The sequence below is a fragment of the Gopherus flavomarginatus genome, chromosome 1 (assembly GCF_025201925.1).
Source record: "Gopherus flavomarginatus isolate rGopFla2 chromosome 1, rGopFla2.mat.asm, whole genome shotgun sequence".
In the NCBI taxonomy this organism is placed as follows: Eukaryota; Metazoa; Chordata; order Testudines; family Testudinidae; genus Gopherus; species Gopherus flavomarginatus.
This window is the reverse complement of record NC_066617.1, coordinates 282,571,713-282,591,706: the sequence shown is the minus strand read 5'-3', so window position 1 is coordinate 282,591,706 and position 19,994 is coordinate 282,571,713. Positions and strand designations below refer to the sequence as shown.

Below are 19,994 nucleotides of genomic sequence, written 5' to 3'. Positions count from 1 at the left end.
CAACTAATGTGACTAGTGATCCAGCACTCGGGTAGATGTTGATGAACTCCCATGTCCATACAAAAGTCCATTGACTTCAGTGGGACTCCATGCAGTTGCAAATATCTGACCATATAGCTCCGACCACAGGACAGCATCTGTAAACCTAATTTTAAATTATATAATTTAAGTTAACAAAAGGTCTAGTCGAGAAAGGATAAAATTGATTGCCTTGCAAGACAAAAATTATCTGTCCCAGGAAACTTAATTTTTAAAGCACTTAATTGAAAAAGGAATTGAGAGATGCTCTCCCTAAACAAGGCTGCTCTTCAAACATTCACCTTATCAATCACTTTGACTGTTCTAAAGTTTGTTAAGCTGCACTAAAATATCCACATCTGTCAGACTCACTTATTTCCCAAAGGGCCTAAAGGTTTTATGGCACTCACTGATCTTTACTTTTTCACAAAGTACAGTATCTTCTCCATATTAGAAATAAGTACACAATATTCTTCTTACCATACATACATTCTATGTATTTTTTTTCCAGAGCCAGATAATTCTCTCCATTATTATATGTACACATAAATATGTAAGCTATAATACCTGTAGAGGTCCCCTTCAATCCATGAAAACAGGGATATCCAGAATTAAGGCCTTTTATTTCATTCTTTGCCTACCTGTTATGAGTCATTCTTTGTTAAATCATATGTTGTATGTGACACTGCACATTGACAGCTGCTAGATTTAGGCATTTCATATAAGTTTAATAAAAGATTACTTGACTCTGAATTGCATGATTTGTGAATTTCAATATAATAAAAATATGGCAGACGTTCGCCAGGGATTCTCACTCCAATTTCACAAAGATTGGAAGTGGCTCCTTTGAAGGGTAGGTAGAAGTCCTAGAAAACAATATCAATCCTTTGCACTTCCTGTCATCCAAAGCATGAGTGTGCCATCTCCAAAATACTTCCAAGGACTTTGCCAAACTGAGAGATATTGGATCCAAACCTGGGAACCAGACTCAAAGATATGTTGGACCCTGTAACATTACTTTACTATAGGAATTTATCTATAGTTTGTAATTTTTTTTATTACAGTGTTTAAAAACACAAGAGAGTGACAAGGGAGAGGGAAATCTGTCACTGAAATAACTGGTTTTTCAGTTAATGCTGATAATGGCTCCTCTGTACATTTACTGTTTCAATGGACATGTAAAAGACTCTCCCATTATTCACATTTCATCCACACCTATCAATATGTATTTAACCAACCATTAATCTGCATATGGAATGCTTGAGCTAAATACTGCCTCTTACCATATCTGTAACACCAAACCCTTGGTTTGTCTGCAGCGTTCGAGATTCGCTTGTATTGGTGGGCTTTCAAGGGCTCCCTTTTTCTACATTTCCTATGAGGAAAGGGAAATTACTTACCTCTGTAACTGGAGTTCTTAGAGATGTATGGTCCCTATCTGTATTCCTCTGAGGGGTATGCATACATGCCATGAACCTGAGACCAGAGAATTCTTGTAAGTAGTGTCTGTTTGTCCACACCAGTGCTCTTGCTCTTCTCATGCACCACACCAACTGCCTCTTCAGTTCCTTCTCCCATGAATCAGACATGATCAGACATGATCCAAAAGAGAGGGGAAGGAGGGTTGGTGGTAGGTGGTGGTGGAATACAGACAGGGACCATGCATCATGAGGAACTCAGTTACAAAGTAAATAAATTTACTTTCTTCTTTGACTGCTGGTCCCTATGTGTACTCTACTGTCTGTGACTGCCAAGCAATACTCAGAGAGGAGGAGAAGGCTGCAAGGATGCTGGTGGTATGGCTGCTTGTAGAAACACTCTCCCAAAGGATGCATCAGTAGAGGAAGGTTGAACCAAGGCATGTCTCATAAATGTGTGGATGAAATTCCATATTGCTGCCTTACAAATATCAAGCAGGAATACCTCTTTAAGTGATGCTACTGAGTCTGCTTGAACTCTTGTAGAGTGAGCCCTTACTCTGTGCGACGGAGGAACTGACAAAGTTGGATACTGCCAGAGATCCACTTAGAGATTCTTTGAAAGGAAATAAGTTGTCCTTGGACTAATTCTGCTATGGCAACAAGCAGGTGAGTGTTGTGTTTCTGATCTATTTTGTTCTCTGTAGGTAAAATGCCAATGAAGCCTCTTCTCTTTGCTGGAAGCATGCAGCCTCAGAAAAGTACAGTTTAAATGGATAGTCTGATTATTGTTAAATTCTGAAACTACCTAAGGGGTGAATTTCAGATGGGGTCATAGCAAGATCTTGTTTTTATGCACTATTGTATACGGTGGGTCTGCCATTAGGGCCCCAAGTATACCCACCTGTGTGGCTGGTGTGATGGCAATGAGGAAGGAGACCTTCACTGTCAAGTGAAACATTAGACAAATAGCTAGTGGTTTGAAGGATGTCTTGATGCATCTCAAAAGTACAAAATTAAGATCCCAGAGAGCAGTTCACTTAGTTACAGGTGGAAAGGTTCTAAGTAAACATTTTAAGAAACTAGATGTGGCTGGGTGAGTAAAGACAGAGTAGCCATCCATTGGTAGGTGACATGCACTGATTGCCACCAGGTGAGCCCTGGTAAACTAAGGGAAAGACCTGCCATCTGAGGAGAAGGAGGTAATCCGAGATAGCAGGAATACCCACCCACTATTTCTTGAGACATATGAAGTCACTGTGCTCAGATAGAGAAACTCTTTCACTTGTCTAGATAACATTTGCTGTTGCAGTCACTTCTGATATTAAAAATGACTTGCACAACTTCAGAAAAGAAAATAATCCATTTACCACACATCCTTTGCTGTCAGAACTCCCAAATAAACTTTAGCTCCTTAGTCTATTAATAAAACATGATGCAGAAGCTGTAAATAACTTTTTTTCGATATGAAGAAAGTCAAACTGTTCTTTTTGTGCCTAAAAGTGAACATGCTGCCTATAGAGGTGATTATATTTTATTTGCTTTGTTCTGAGAATAAATTCTACTAGCATTTCCTTCATTTAAACCAATTTTGTCCTTTTGTCCTACAGTAAATTTGAAACTGATATGTTGCTGCTCTTTTCCAATCACAGATGGAGGACTCCAAGTTCTGCATGATGTAGGAAGAGCATAATATCAAAGTCAAGATTTGCCAAGCAACTCTGAGAGGATCTTTTTCCCTATAGATTGTAATGCTGATGTGAATGAATCTTGTACAGTCCTTTATAGTCTGTGGCATTCTTTCCTCTCGTTGTTTGGTATTATTTTCCACCCCACTTTCCCTGCAGCTGCCAGAATGAGCTTTGGTATATTTGAATATTATGGGTCTAAACCTCAGGGATCTGCTGAGAACACAAGTCAGCAGATGGTGTACAAAGGTGGTTTAAACCTTAAAGCAAACTGGGTTACAGCTTGAGGGCTTCTGTAATTCACACTCACTGTAATTGGCTCCAAGAAGCATCCTAACAATGTCCCCTTTGTTCCAGACAGAAATTTTCCCATCCTATTGCACTGGCGTCAGAGGCAAATAGTATAAGAGCCACTTCATTGACTCTAAGCCTCTCCACCCTTATAATGAAGTGATACCCAGTAAAAATAGTGTTACACCATTACAGATTACACAAGCAGTGTGGTGCAAAGCAGCCATGCCACACTGGCAGGTGAAATCCTCACCTAATTGCAGTCACTAGTGAAACACCTATTTCTTTCAATGGGGCCAAAATTTCACCAGAAGAAGCTTAACACCTATTTCCTCAAGACTTTCAGTTAATGACACCATAATTATATTTTCATAGAATTTAAATAAAAACACGTTTGTTATGTTATTCTTCCAGTGTCTCTAGCTGTATTTGTTTTTCTTGAATTAAAGTCTTATATTTTGTTACATGTTATAACCAACCAATAAATAGTCACTCAACACTGACTCTTACACTGTGGCTATAAGTAATAATAATACAAAATGTATACCTATCTCCTAGAACTGGAAGGGACCTTGAAAAGTCATTGAGTCCAGCCCCCTGCCTTCACTAGCAGGACCCAGCACTGATTTTGCCCCAGATCCCTAAGTGACCCCCTCAAGCATTGAAATCACAATCCTAGGTTTAGCAAGTTAATACTCAAACCACTGAGCTATCTCTCCCCATATGAAATAACACCAGGCTTTCTGGTGGCATTTTGGTTCTTCTGAATGGATTTTCAAAGTCAATGAGAGTTGGGTGCCACAGTGCTTTAGGGCCCTTTGAAAATACCAGCCTCTAGTTCCAGTCCTGGACACAACCCATAAGTCTGGAAATGCATGAAAATGAAATGTAACGTTTAAAATACTTAACAGACTGCCTATGGTCCAGTCCTTCATTCTATACACAGGCAACATTTCCATTGATTCCAAAAACTTGCCTTCACTTTTGAAAAAAAAAATCAATTGAAGTTAGTAGTGAACATTTGAGCTGGTTCTTATTTAAGCCAAAGTGGCTCACTCACATCTAAAACAATCTAAGATGCTCGAAGTTCCTGCTCAACTTCTAATTTGAAAAGTATCAAATTAATTTATAAACTTTACTTTATTTCGGACTCACTTTGTATTGCTTTGGCTACTAAAAAAGAAACTTACAGAAAGGCATTGACACCTCTACATCTGTCAACCTGTTTGAATGGATATGGAAGAAAACATAACATTTGAAATTCAAAATATCAGTAGTCAAAACTGTGTGAAGACCACAAGTTAAAGATGTAATTGCATTTTTTTCCTTGCTGAATGGTACTGTTTTTAGTCAACAACAAAACTACATTAACTGAACTGTCACTGATGGCATTTAAGTATTAAAATCAAACTTGGAGCCTAGAAAATTTAAATGACAGCTATCTCTAAATAAATTTCATATATCTGTTAAGAAAGATCTTGCTGAAGAAGTCTGAATCCAAAAAATATATATAAGTGAAATTACTGCATAAAACATTTTGTTTTCCCCCAAAAAACCTTTGTGTTTCTTTGTAGTCTATGGATAATGCATTCATTTTTTAACATTGTTAGGTGATTCCCCATATTGGACACAATTTAGCTTCTATATGTTGATTATACTCATTGGCATAGCCATGAAAATACATACCTGTGTACAATCTAATTATCCATTGCATGTTATTGTTGCTCCACAGATCTAACTAACACAAGTTGAACCCGGCAATATGGGGGAAAATAATTTGAACACCTTCCTGAATAAAATTAACAAATAAACAGCTTATGTGGAACATCATTAGATTAAGCAAATAGGTACAGCACTGCATTACTTTCTTTTGTTATGTGCACATAAGGTGAAATTCCCACCTTCACCAAGGCCTGTTACAAGGCCAATGCACTAGTTAAGTTCCATTTAAGCCCTGTTTTGAGGATGAGCTGGCCTTCTGCAATAGGGTGAATATCACCTATAGAGGTATAGAACCTGGAAAACAGGTTACAAACAGTTATTTTCAAATGTTTAGATAGCAATCTAATTAGCATTTGGAAGGAAACATGCTGAAGTTTATTAAGGAATTGTAATACAGAAAGATATGTGGACAGATGGATTATAATGGTTCCTTTAATTTCGAAAATCCTAACAATGGCTTTCATAATGGTAATATTATTATGGTTTATGGTTCCTGTTATACAAGGTAAATCCAGGAATTTAATTCTATATATCTAGCTAAATGTCTCTCTCCATTCAAAGTTCTTAAATACTTATACAATCCCCATTTCCATAGTATCTTAATGTCTTGGAAACCGGTTTTTATTTATACTCAGAACATGCCCATGAGGTAGGGAAATGCTATCATCTCCATTTTGTAGAAGGGCAATTGAGACAGAGAGAAACATGGGCTCGGGTGCACAACAGGAGTTTGGTGCATCCTCATTTCAGGAGCACTGCAATGCACAAAACTCCTGCTGAACCATATAGTTGCCTAAACTCATTAAGTGCCTAAGACTTCAGGGTTCCTCAGTGCCTAAGTTTCTGCCTCTGAGCAAGTGTACCATTGCCTCACTCTAGGTGTCTCTGTGCCCATCTCTTGCCTAAATTCCAGAGATAATCATGAACCAGGGGAAGACCTGGCCTCAGTTGCCTAAGTTGCATATCGGCTCCGAGACAGTAGATGGTCTCTGAGCATTCCTACTGAATTGGGTCCTGTGGTGGTGGTGCTGCCATCACTCACCTTACCGTTTTGATCCTAATAGTTAGAGAACTTGCCTGAAATGTGAGAGACCCAGGTTCAATCCCTCTTTCTTTCGAAAGAGGGGGAAATGTTTCCTACCTCTCAGAAGAGTGCTTTAAGCACTAAGCTATGGGATACTCTGATGTGAGGCTCCCTTACTCTCTCACCTGTTAAAGCTGTTTCAATATGGAGAAATAATGAAAGAGTGGCTGTAGCAGAGGGACTGGACCCAGGTCTACCATCTCCCAGTTGGGTGCCCCAACCACTGGATGCTGAGCCTCAAGATGCCTAACTTCTTCTGTGCATCCAGCCTTAAGTGACTTAGTCAAAGTCATATAGCAAATCTATGTCAAATCAGGGAATTAAATATAAGTATCCCACATCTCAGGTTAACTTCCTAACCTCTGGACCAACTTTCCTCTCTATATAGTGGGGAAAATTACCAAAAGTGCCCAAGAGACATAGAAGCCTAACCCAAATTTTCAAAAGTGATTTAGGCACTTATGGCTGCCTAAATCACTTTTGAAAATGGATCTTAGACTCCTAACTTGCAAAGATGCTTTTGAAAATTTTACCCAGAGTGGTTTTAACTTTCTTTCTCATATTGCTATATACTGTGGCACCCCACACCACTGATGGCTTGCATTCCATTAGCTAGTGAAGTAACAACTGTATGTGTGTATATGCACATGTGTGAATGTAATAATAAAATCAATGCTACTCTCTAATACCACTAGGGACCATTGTATTATATTTATACTGTAAAACATTAGGTCCTAATCCTGTAAACACATATCTGAATAATTTTATTCATATTAGTATTCTCACTGAAGTCAAGCATAAGTGTTTGCACAGTCAGATTGGTAGTGATAGTTTGAGGTAATTATTTCATGTTTAATATACTTATTCCCTTGTTATTATAAGGATTTTTTCTCTGTTTCATATTCCTTAAATTTTGCATATTATTACTTTTAAGAATTTAGCCTTCTAGTTTTATAATTTTTGTTTTGTTAAATTCACCATAGAAACTGTATTCCTATACAGTATTCCTATACAGTTTCTATGGTGAATTTAACAAAACAAAAATTATAAAACTAGAAGGTGGGGTGGGGAACTGGACACCCAATTTCATGAAGATAATGCAATGAGTGATGTAACACACAAACAAATGAACCCTCAATAATGGGTCTCTAATTGTAACCTACATGCATCAATTTTGAACTTGTTTAAACAGAATGTTCTCTATAGGACAGGCCAGTGATGTTCATGGAGTTTATGCACCTAAATCCTGAAGCACTGTTTTGAATATTTCCCTCATTGTGTCTATATATGGTATTTTCACAGAGCAAGAAGGTCCACTAAAGGAATTAAATCTACCTGATCTAGGGTTCAGCTCAACAACAGCAAAATGTCCTGCTGCCAGAGTGAGGATCCCACATAAAGCTGAATTTTCCAATTTTTTTGGTTTCTAGTTTAGTCTGCAGCAGTCATATATTTTTAGAACTGAGCTTTTAAAAGGGTTAGGGATATGATTGATATAAATTTTGATGATCATGGACAAACAGATATATTTATGCAAAGGGGAGATTTAAAGAAAAATCGAAAGAAATATGTAAGATTTCTAAGGGCAAAACTACAAAATTAAGTTGGCCTAAGTTACGTCAACGTGCAGCCACCCCAGTACTTGAATCAGTTTTACACATCTACACTACGGTCCTTGTGTTGGCAGTGCACATGCTCAGTGAGAGCAACTTGCACCAATTTAACTGCCACTGTGGGACATTGTTGGATGGTTTCAATACAGTGTCCACACTGACATTGCATCAACCTTACTATATCGACTTAAGCATTATGTCTCTCAGGCCACGTCCAGACTAGGAATTAAAATCGATTTTAGATACGCAACTTCAGCTACGTGAATAACGTAGCTGAAGTCGAATTTCTAAAATCGAGGTACTCACCAGTCTGGACGGCGCGGCATCGATGTCCGCGGCTCTCCGCGTCGATTCCGGAACTCCGTTCGGATTGATGGAGTTCCGGAATCGATGTAAGCGCGCTCGGGGATCGATACACCGCGTCCAGACTAGACGCGATATATCGATCCCCGAGCAATCGATTTTAACCCGCCGATGCCGCGGGTTAGTCTGGACGAGGGCTTACAGAGGTGGAATTATTTAAGTCAGCATATAGGGCGAGAGCTGCATTTTAGAGTAGACGCTTACAGAGTTAGGTTAACATAAGCTGCCTTATGTCAACCTAATGCTGTAGCGTAGAACAGGCCTAAGTTACATTAAACAACAGTGTGAAAGCCTTCCACAGGATTTGCCTGTATTGAAAATAGTGGAACCTAAGAAAAGCAGCAGGTGTGATATATGTTGATTTTAGTAAGGCTTTTGGAACTGTTTTACTTGATATTCTCATTAATAAACTAGAAAAATGCGATGTGGATGAAATTACTATAAGGTTGGTGAACAACTGGTTGATTAAACACACTTAGAGAGTAGTTATTAATGGTTTCTGTCAAATTGGGAGGATGTATTCAGTGGAGTCACACAGGGGTCAGTCCTGGATCTGGTACTAATCAATATTTTCATTTTTGACTTGGATAATGAAGTGGAAAATATGCTTATAAAATTTGCAAATGACACCAAGCTAGGAGAGGTTGCAAGCACTTTAGAGGACAGAATTAGAATTCAAAACACCCTTAACAAATTGGAGAATTGGTCTGAATTCCACAAGATGAAATTCAATAAAGGCAAGTGCAAAGTATTTCACTTAGGATGGAAAAATCAGATGCACAGCTACAAAATGGCGAATAACTTACTCGGTGTTATTACTGCTCAAAAAAAGGATTTCTGGGAATTACAGTGGTTCAGAAGTTGAATATGAGTGAACAATGTGATGCAGCTGTGAAAAAGGCTAATATTCTAAGGTGTATTAACAGGAATGTCTTATGTAAGACAGGGAAGTAATTGTTCTGCTGTGCTTGGAACTGATAGGTCTCAGCTGGAATACTGGTCCAATTCTGGGCACCATGCTTTAGGTAAGATGTGAACAATTTGGAGAGAAACCAGGGGAGAGCAACAAAAATGATAACAGGTTTAGAAAACTTGATCTGTGAGGAACGGTTAAAAATCCAGACATGTTTAGTATTGAGAAAAGTGACTGAGGGGTGGGGACTGGGGGGAGGCTGTTATAAAAGAGGACATTGATCAAATATTCTTCATGCCCACTGAAGGTAGGACAAGAAGTGATGAGCTTAATATACAGCAACAACGATTTAAGTTAGATATTAGGAAAAACTTTCTAACTGTAAGGATAGTTAAACGCTGGACTAAGCTTCCAAGGGAGGTTGTGGACTCTCTATCATTGAAGGTTTTTAAGAACATGTTGGACAGACACTTGTCAGTGATGATCTAGGTTTGTAGGGCTTGTAGAGTATCAGCACAATTTATTTATTCTGAGGCAGCCAAGATCAGACTTAACTGTTGCATCCCAAGGTTTCTCTCCTGAAGCCCTCTTTCTCCAGGTATGCAGAAAAAGCAGCCAGAATTTGACTTTTAAAGGGACACAGTTGACTGGAAATTTCAAAAAATGAGCTGACAGTAGTTATAGGTATTATGCTCGCCACAAAGTACTCCATAAATGTTGAGAATTTCATCTCACTTTCTTTGTTTTTTTTTTCTCTCACCTGTTACTATATGAAAAAAAAAACCTGGAGATTATCTAACTGACAAGGCAACATATGTAACTCACATTTAAAAAAAAATATATAACTAAGTCCTTATCTCCCCACAAAAATTTGTCATTTTAACTGTACAGGTATAGTTAAAGTTACACAGCCCCACAGTATTGATGCAGCTATACCAGTATAAGACATCTTTATGCCACTAGGAATATGTTCACACAAAGGGTTTTACCAATATAACTATTATGGTAAAATAATCATAGCCCCTAAACAATATAGTTACACCAATACAAGAACTCTGTGTGGGCCAGGCTTATGACACTGGGTGCCCTTCTTCATCCCAATCACTTTGCTTTTACGTTGTATCTCAAGCTCACCTTTCCTCAGTCTTTGTTTTCTTAGGCCCCAATCCAGCCACAGACTCCATATGGGCACACCCCTGCACTTGTGTGGAGCCCCACTGATTTGAATGTGTCTTTGTGTGGGCTTCAGGGTGTGTTCACATGGAGTCTGTTGAAGGAATGGGGCCTGAGACAATAACTGTTTGGGGTTTAGATTTTGTCATTCTCTGTGTTTGGAGACCACCTACCTCATGGTGAGCACTGCTACACTCCAAATAACAATACTACTGCATGCGGGCATGGAGCTACCACACAGCTTTGCAAACACACTAGTCTCTTTTGGTCCTTATGATCTTAGATGTATCTTATGACAATGGTAGGTAAAAAAAAATTCATAGTGAACTGTACTTTTCAATTTAGAGTGCTTATTTTGGGTCTTAATAAGGAAATAAAACATCCAGCTGTAAGGCTTTGATTTTTTTTTTCCTGCAGACTTTGTTGGTGCAAATGCTGCATGATTTTTTGCTGAAACTGGCCATATGTTTTTAGCTAATTTTTAAAAAAATCTCATACAAGTCTATTGTTTTGTTAGTTTGCAACAAATGAGTTGGAAAAAATGCTGAGGGGTTTTTTTTTTAGGTTTTCAAAAGCATGAAATTATTCTCAACATTTTAATGTAGATTTATAGCATGTTGTCTATTTTAGCTTTAAACGATTCTTATAAAACATATTTGTTTTGGTAATGACAATTAATAGTTCACTTTTTAAAAAATGCAATGTATTAGCTTCTGCTGCAGAAAAGAAACCATCAAGTTCTCTCTCTCTCTCTCTCTCTCTCTCCATAATTTAATATAAACTAGGAATATTTTATATATTCTTTCTCTCTCTTTATATATATATATAAATATATATATGAGAGTGAGAGAAACAATATATAAAATATTCCTAATTTACATTTAGGAATAGTATTTAGTTCTCCTTTCTGCAATAGATCTAAGTGATCATAAGTTTATAATGATTTCATATTATGTTTATTATTATATAGCAACACATTGACCTTCTGTTTAATACAGAGCATAGTAATAATTCCCAAAATAATTCCTATAATGTAAGTTTTGGGGGGGGGAACATGCTATCTTGATTTTTAAATTATCAGTGATGGAGAGTCCACTACAACCCATGATAAATTGTTCCAATGGTTAGTTACTCTCACTGTTGAAAATTTACACCTAATTTCCAGCCTGAATTTGTCTAGATTCTACTGCTTGGTAAACTGCTACAAGCAAAGAGTAATAATTATAATATGGCTTAATGTAAATGTGTACATCTAGGAACAAATAATGTCGGCCATAACTGAAAATTGGGGGATTCTTTTTTGGGAAGCAGTGAGTCTGAAAACAGGTTTGGGGATCATGCCGGATAATAATCTGAACATGAACTCCCAGTGTGAAACTGTGGCCAAAAGAGCTAATGTGATCCAGGGATTCATAAACAGGCAAATCTCAAGTAGGAGTAGAGAGGTTATTTTACTTGAGTATTTGGAACTGGTGCTACTGCTTCTGGAACATTGTGTCTAGTGCTGGTGCCCACAATTCAAGAAGGATGTTGAAAAATTGGAGAGGGTTCAGAGAAGAGCCACAAGAATGATTAAAACATTTAGAAAACATGCCTTACAGTGATAGAATCAAGGAATTCAATCTATTTATCTTAACAAAGACAATGTTAAGGGGTGCCTTGATTACAATCTATAAGTACCTGTGTGGGGACCAAATATTTAATAATGGCAGAGAAAGGTATTACACAAGGAAGTGAGACTAGGTGATCATAATGGTCCCTCCTGGCTTCAGAATCTATGAATGTTGATTAGATAAAATGTTCTTATCTCCACCAGGGCGTCTAGATATCTGTTAATTACACTGGGTTAAACCTTCCTCTCTGCTTCTGTGAGTAGAGGGAAGATAATCCAGGTTATTTATGTCAAGAGGAATTAAATGAGGGATGAACAACATCATTGCCTTTTCCCCACACTAAGTAGAACCCTCATTATGTGTGTTTTATGGGAACCAGATTCTATAGCTATGTAGGAGGTGGAGCTAAGTGTTATAGGGAGCAGGGTCAGAGATAAGAGGGAGTTAAATGACTTTCTTTGATGTTTGCAGTACCATATTCCCTCTTCCTAACCCTATGGGAATACCTCCATAAGAGCTCACTGAATGGCTAAACTTTATCTACTGCTGCACATACCCAAACTCCAATATAACCTTCCTCTCTGCTACCTAAGGGGGCCAAACTCTTTAGAGCAGGATTTGGACTGCCAGGGAGGTGTTCACTTAGGGAACAAAGTAAGGGAAATGAGAGGAGGATGAATAGTCAAGCCCAAGAAAGACAGAAGTTGGGTTTATGTTTATATGCTTAGTTTGGGAGTTTGTTAGGGGACCCTGAATGAAGGATTAATCTAGAGACATAGTGAGGGAGAAGGTATGAGAGAAGCTATGATAGAAAGCACAAGGAATTGAACTGAGCAGATATTGTCTGCAAGTTATAGGAACCCTCATCTGGAACCCAGTGTAGTGGGCGGGCCTGGGTTTCCCTACCAGCTACAGGTATAGTGGCATGAGGCAGATAATTGATCTAGGGAGGAGAAAAAAATAAAAAAGGAAGAGGATGGCACAAAATACACTGACTCCTTCTTTGCTGAAGGATCTTCCCTCTCAAGCTGGAATACATAGGTACAGAAGACTAAGTCACTGGAGTTGCTGCTATAATTCCAGGAGACAGGCAAACAGTCAAAGCAGATTCAGGCAGTTCTGCTACAGATCTAGAAGAACTAGCAGAGGCAGTGAGAAGCACAGATGCATATGCAGGAGCAACTGTGAAGGCTGGAAGAACAGAAACAGTATTTTATTTGGATCCTTCAAAAAGAAATCAGAGATCACAGGGATGAGGTAAGAAAAAGGAGCCATGAGGCCAGAGGTGCAGCCAATGGTATGCTGTGTCTGTGGGCAAGAGGTGCACTTAAGGAGGGTATGTTTTTATATGAACTGTGCCAAACAAGTTAGCCCAGGAGAGCAGAGCATGAGAAAAACTGCAGAGGCTTGGCCTACTGCTAAGACTGGGTCAAAAGGTTATTTGTTTTTGGCTCAGAGAAGCTAGCCATATAAAAAGGCACTGCCCTCTTAGGAGACTGCAGGTCTGCAAAAAGAGGTGTGGTTTCCCTAAGAATGCAGAAAGAAAAGAAGGAGTGTCCTGTGGCATGAATACCCATGAAGCAGACAAAGTGGAAGTGGTGGAGATGAAAGGGGGCATTCTAGCCACTCAGCTTCTTGGCTGCTTGGCAGAGGGCTGAAAGGAACTAGAGGGAAGGATAGCTCTCACTAAGACAAACAGATTGATGGAAGGCTGAATACTAAGGCTAAACAGTCAATGATGGTTACTCAACCCCAATGCAAAGTGTAATGGAGAAGGAAGTAGGAGAAGCTAGTAGCTTTGGAGCAGGCCTTGCACGCAGCTTTCCAGGACCAACAGCTACTGTGGGAGAAATACTGGGACACCTCAGATGAGAAGGGCCAACTGCTCATTATTGTGAGTGAGCATGAGGAGAAGTGAGGCATCCTGTGGGCCTGGCTCTAGCAACTCCAAGACAGTTATCATCTGTACTCATATGGTCTATTGTTGTGATGGGGAAGGTATGTAATTGGGTTTGTACTCCATACAGGCCATGAATGGGTCAATATGGGCCTGATAAGCCAGTTAACATACCAAGCTGTCCCTGGACAGTAGACCAGGCTTTACTGAAAATGCATCCCAGATGTGAAGGGGCTGAGAGAGGACTATAAACAGAGGAAGTAGAGAGCAGAAGGTGGCTCAGGTAGAAAGTAAGGAGATCTTGGACTAAAGAAAGAGGAATAAGCCCTGGAATCCTAGCCTGAGTAGAGATGTCTGGCAAACAGACAGGGGAGGCATAGAGTAGCCACTATGGTGGAGCAGGCTCTGATGGTATGTCTTGAAAGAAGAACAGCATTTGGACATCCAGGAAGAGAAGTTTGGGAGGTGTTCAGTTAAGAAACAAAGTGAAAGAAACTAGAGGGGGAATAAGTCCTGAGGATGACAGAAATTGAGTTTATGTTTATACGTTTAGTTTGGGAGTTTGTTAGGGGATCCCAAGGAAGAGCCCTGAGTGTCCCAGCCCTGAGAGAATGGTTAACCTAGAGAATGGAAGAAAACTTTTTGTTGGAAATAATTTATTTTCAAAATTAAATACCTGCTATTAAGGGCTAGATTGTCTTGCATAACATGCCTCTGGAACAGGAAAAAGAAGCAATAAGAGGTTGTCGGAGAGAAGGCCTGAGAAAAGCTATATTAGGAGGAAGTACAGGAGGCAGCCGCAAGGATTAAACTGAGCAGACATGGCTCCTGGCTACAGGGGCCCTGGGCTGGAATGTAGTGTAGTGGAAGTGCTCAGATTCCCCTACCACCCATAGATATAGTGGTGTAGGGTAGGAGAAGGGGACAAGGATAATGGAGAGTCCTGAGAAGAGGGAGATATTATTAAGGGACTGTGACGATGTAGTTCTGGCGGGACCCAACTGAGAGTGCCAATTCAGGACAAATCACTTCAAACAGGGCAGTTACAGCCCAAGGCTGGGGTTTTTCCACCTTGAAGGCAAACCAAACCAGCCAGACAAAGAGGACTTCGGTTTCACCCCACTGGCTAACCACAAGACACACAAGCAATTTCCTTAGACACTCCAGTCTCCAAGTATCACAACCAGTGCCACTAGTTCCGGGGATGAATGGTTACGGAAACCAACACCCCAATAAAAGAAAACGATTCTCTTGATCCCAAAGAATCAAGCCCCAGACCCAAGTCAATATACACATCAGATCTTACCCACAAATCACGCTGTTGCCAATCCTTTAGAATCTAAAATCTAAAGGTCTATTCATAAAAGGAAAAAGGTAGAGATGAGAGCTAGAATTGCTTAAATGGAATCAATTACATACAGTAATGGCAAAGTTCTTAGTTCAGGCTTGTAGTAGTGATGGAGTAAACTGCAGGTTTAAATCAAGTCTCTGGAGAACATCCCCCACTGGGATGGGTCAGCAATCCTTTGTGCAGAGCTTCAGTTTGTAGCAAAGTCCCTCCAGAGGTAAGAAGCAGGATTGAAGACAAGATGGAGATGAGGCATTAGCCTTATATAGGCTCTTCCAGATGTAAGAACACTTCTTTGTTCTTACTGTGGAAAATTACAGCAATGTGGAGTCTGCAGTCACATGGGCAAGTTTCTGCACACCCTGCTGAGTTACAAGGCATATCTGCCTCCTCTCAATGGGTCAATTGTGTAGCTGATGGTCCTTAATGGGCCATCAAGCAGGCTAGGCAGAGCTAACACCCACTTGCCTGGGATGTTTCCCAGAAACACAGTACAAATTTGAAATACAGACAGTATAGATCCAGTACTCATAACTTCAGCTACAAAATGATACAGACATACAGACAGCATAATCATAACCAGCAACCCATAACCTGGTCTTAGACACCTTATATGACCCCCTTTACATAAGATTTGGTGCCACTACAGGACCTTGATTGCAAACCATGTTCTATATGGTCCCAGTTTATATCAATAATGTCACAGGGACCAAGAGTCAAAGCCAAAGACCTGATACAAGGTCTTGGATTTTGGCTTGTTGGATTCTGTTCCCTCAGAAGAGGTGGACTTAAATCATGGCCTAACCAGAAGGCTGAGTCACAGAAAGAGGTAGGCCAGCAGAGGACCGAGGTACTAGAGGAGGAGGGGACCTCCTACTCCACACCCAGTTACAAGGAAGCATTTCAGTGGTGATCTGACCATTTCACAGTTTGCTAACCCTTATGTGGGTTTATTCTACATATACATATATATACAGTACAATCTGAAATGCTGAAATTTTCTTTGATTATTTAAAAATGTCATTATCAAGACTTATTCAACATCCTCCACAAAATTCACATATCTGGTTTCTGTGTGTTTGTAACATATAATAAACAATCCATATATCAGTCAGTGGGTAAAACCTCTTTTGTGCAAATTAAGAATTCAGTATTTTGTATCTGCTTGCTGTAAGCAGCCACTCTTAAAATGAAGCAACCTTTTCATTAGAAATAATTTACTATCAAAATTAAATACCAGCTATTAAGGGCTAGATTGTCTTGCACAATGTGCCTCTGATCCAGGAATAATAAGCAGTAAGAACACACTTTACAGCCCTACATGGGGTGGAGTAATTGGACCTTGAGTCCAGGCACCTCAAAGTTAGTGCTACCCACCCTGTGAAGTGAATGGACAGGGAGGGGCAGGGAATGGGTTGAAACTTGGCTCCAGGCCCACTCCTTGTTGCCAGCACAGCTAAACTAACATTAGGGTGTTCTATAGGCCAGAAGCAAATTACCACCCCCTAGAGTGCACAAAAATCTGAGGGAGGATTGTGATTCTGAGGAGTCTCTCTGAGTCATGATACCACCCAGGCTTCTCCAGGGATAGTGCACTTTATACACCACTCCTTTCTCAGGCTACCACTCTTTTCTCACTCTACAATCACAGTTCAGCGCTAATTATCAACTTAGTCATGACAATTGGACAAATCTGAAGCATATGAAAGCACCTTCTTTCAAAATATATTTTTGAACATGTTACTTTACTCTTCATAGTAAATATAACTATGTGGGTTTTTTTTAATTATTTGAAAAATGCAGGGATTACCTCAATGCAGTGAGAAATTCAGTAAGAAAAAGTTTCCCATCCGACATACATTTTATATCGTGATTTCAAGATCCTTGGGTGGTTGAATGTACACAGTTCTTCCCCCCACCCCCATCACACCATCAGCAATAATGTTCATTCAATAATGGTTATAAAGAGGAATTTGTCTATCCTTTTAGTAGACCACATCATAAATCCATTGCATTTAACTCAACAAATCTGCAGCTCCAGTTCAGAAGCACACAGCTAAATTAGCATGAAGTTTGAATTACCTCAACCCAAGAGAAGATAGTCTCTTAAATCATGGTTAATGACACTTGGTGACAATGCAAGAAAAGCTAGTTTATCTCTCACAGCATTACTTTACCTGGTGTGTGGTTAATACAAAGATACAATATATTCTAATCATTCTTTAACTCTAACAAATATCAATCACTCCATCTTATTGACCAAATAAAACCACAGAAACATTCTTTATTTGCTAACAGAAATGACTCAGTGGAAAGAGAGATTTAAAAATAGCCAGGAATCGATATGGTCAAGAAATCATTTTTTTACAGTAGCCATTCTCATCTCTCATTGAGATACAGTAGTCTGGAGGCATATCACTTGGATGGGGTAACCTTTCTTGAACAAATCCAGAAGGGTTACACCAACAATTATAGAATAAGGTGCCAATCACCAACTGTATCTAGGAGAAGGAAAACTCCAATTTCAAATACAAGCAGTCCAAACTTGTTAGCCAGGTAAGGCAAGAGCACTAGAGTGGAACTGCAAATACTTGTTCCTAGCAGGCCATCGAGCTATGACATGGTATTCCCATGAGCTGAATAGGGGTGGTTGGCCTAACAAGTCATTATATCTGAAACTTATCTGCTATAGACACAGTACAGTAAGCTACACTTACTTATATGGATTTTGACCCAGTCCTATCAAGATTAGCAAATGGAAATTGTCATGGATTTTGGATAATGGCTAAACATGAATTGTGACCTAGAATGTTAAAACTCTTTTAGCTCCAGGCCAGACTGAGCTTGTAGTAGAGACATTGAGGAAGTTACACATTTCCCTTGCTGCCGTACAGGAGACACATTGTCTGGGTACAGGAGAGTTCACAGTTGGAAATTATATTTTCTTTTATTCTGGACATTCAGGTAAACAAAATAAGCATAGGGGTGGGGTTACTATAGCAGTAGACAATGGAACAATTATGTCAGTGAACATCTGGAAACCTATCTCTGAGCAGACCGTCCTAGCAGGGTTTGCTACTGCCTACAGTGATCTGCTGTTATGTACCCACAGAAGCAGCAGAAAAGGATGGATATTGGCAACAGTGGGATAACATTGTGGATGAGATTCTTGATCATGATATGATTTTGATAATGCGAGATATGAATCCAGAGGTTGGTAGAGAACATGATATGAAAATTAGTAGTGTTGAACCACACAACTTTGTGACAGCAAACAATAATGTGGAAAGTTTAAGAATTTGCTGTGAAAGGTGCAATCTGATTATTGTCTGAATTTGGTTCCTCACAAAGACATGCACAATGTTACATGGAACTCACAAGATAGTCAAACCAAAAAAGTAGATTGACCACTTTATTGTAGGTATTAGTCATGGAAAGACACTGTTGATGTTAGAGTCTACAGTAGTGGAAATTGTGACAGAACTACTAATGGGAAAGATTAAGTTAAAGAAAAAGATGGGTGCAGCTAGTGCCAGGTTTAATCTTGATAAGTTAAAGAGCTCTGTGATGGAGGTGAGGTGTGGAGGGAATTTCAGGCCATTAATTTACAAAGATAAAGAAATCTCTCTACAGACCAGATGGGAAATATTAAAAAAAGCAATATAAAATACAGTGGAGGAAGTTATTGGAAGATGTAAGAAAACAAGGAAAATCTGGACAAGCAACAAAATCATTAGAGGAAAATAGTAAACAAGCCAAGACTGTCGGGAAAACAGAAATGTGAAAAGTGTAAAGTGTAAAAGCGCTGTGAAAAGTGTTGTAGAAATCACAAAAAGATGGACAAGCAAAAGTTCTGGAAAGAAGCAGCTCAACAGCTAGAGGAGGCATCAAGAAAACAATATATGGAAACAACATACAAAAAAGGATTAGGTTGTATGAAAACACAATCAGGCCAACAATACACATGTTAAGAAAGTCTTCTGGTGAACTGACAACAAATCCCAAAGAGATGCTTCAAGAGTGGAAAGATCAATTTGACAAAGTGCTAACCCCTATAGTTAACCCAGATGCAAGCAGTCTAGATGTACTAGATGATCAGGTCAGCTTACAAGGCAGAATGGAGGTTAGCACTGAATCACCATCAGAAGAAGAAACTGAGCAATGAATCAGTTAAAAAAATGGAAAAGTTGTAGGAATAGATATAGATATAATAGGTGAGCTGCTAAAAGTCAGTAGGACAAGTGCTATCAAAGCATTAGGAAAAATATATAAGAAGGTGTAGGAGCAAGAGGATGTATCAGGTGACTGGCTAAAGGAAATAGTTTTATCCGTTTACAGGAAAGGAGATTCTTCCAGTCTGAATAATTATAGAAGAGTGATGCTGGCAAACTCGTGCCAGCTCTTGCCGAGGCTTTAATCCTCAGTTGAGCACTGTCAAATTCATTGCTGGAAACCAGTCTGTTTCACTTGTGCTTTAGTATGGTTAAAATGGGTATTGAACTTATAAAAAATGTATTTAGTGTTTAGACTTTATGAAAGGTTTGTAAGTTGCTGCATGCATTAAACTCACTTATAATATCTTTATCACATGTTATATGGTAATATTTAAGTTTTTGCTCTATAACTGTAAAAATGTTTGCTCTGGAACTATGAACCTATGAGGAGGGAAGTCTCCTGCCCATCAAGAAGGGCTATCAAAACTAAATGGGCCATTATGGGACATCACAATACAAAGACTTTGTTAATTGCCCCTTCATATTCATGAAGAGACTACTTGCAAAAGGGCTCATCTCATCAGCTTGAATCTCAAAGAAAATAAATATAATTAACTAGAAATGTTTTTCATCTGTTTT

At 39.1% G+C, this 19,994-nt stretch overlaps 1 protein-coding gene across 1 annotated transcript in view; it reads left to right on the top strand.

The window, feature by feature from the left end:
* The window catches only part of LOC127043643 (uncharacterized), a 1,006,231-nt gene that overhangs the window by 635,706 nt on the left and 350,531 nt on the right, over nucleotides 1-19,994 (top strand). The window lies entirely within an intron of this gene.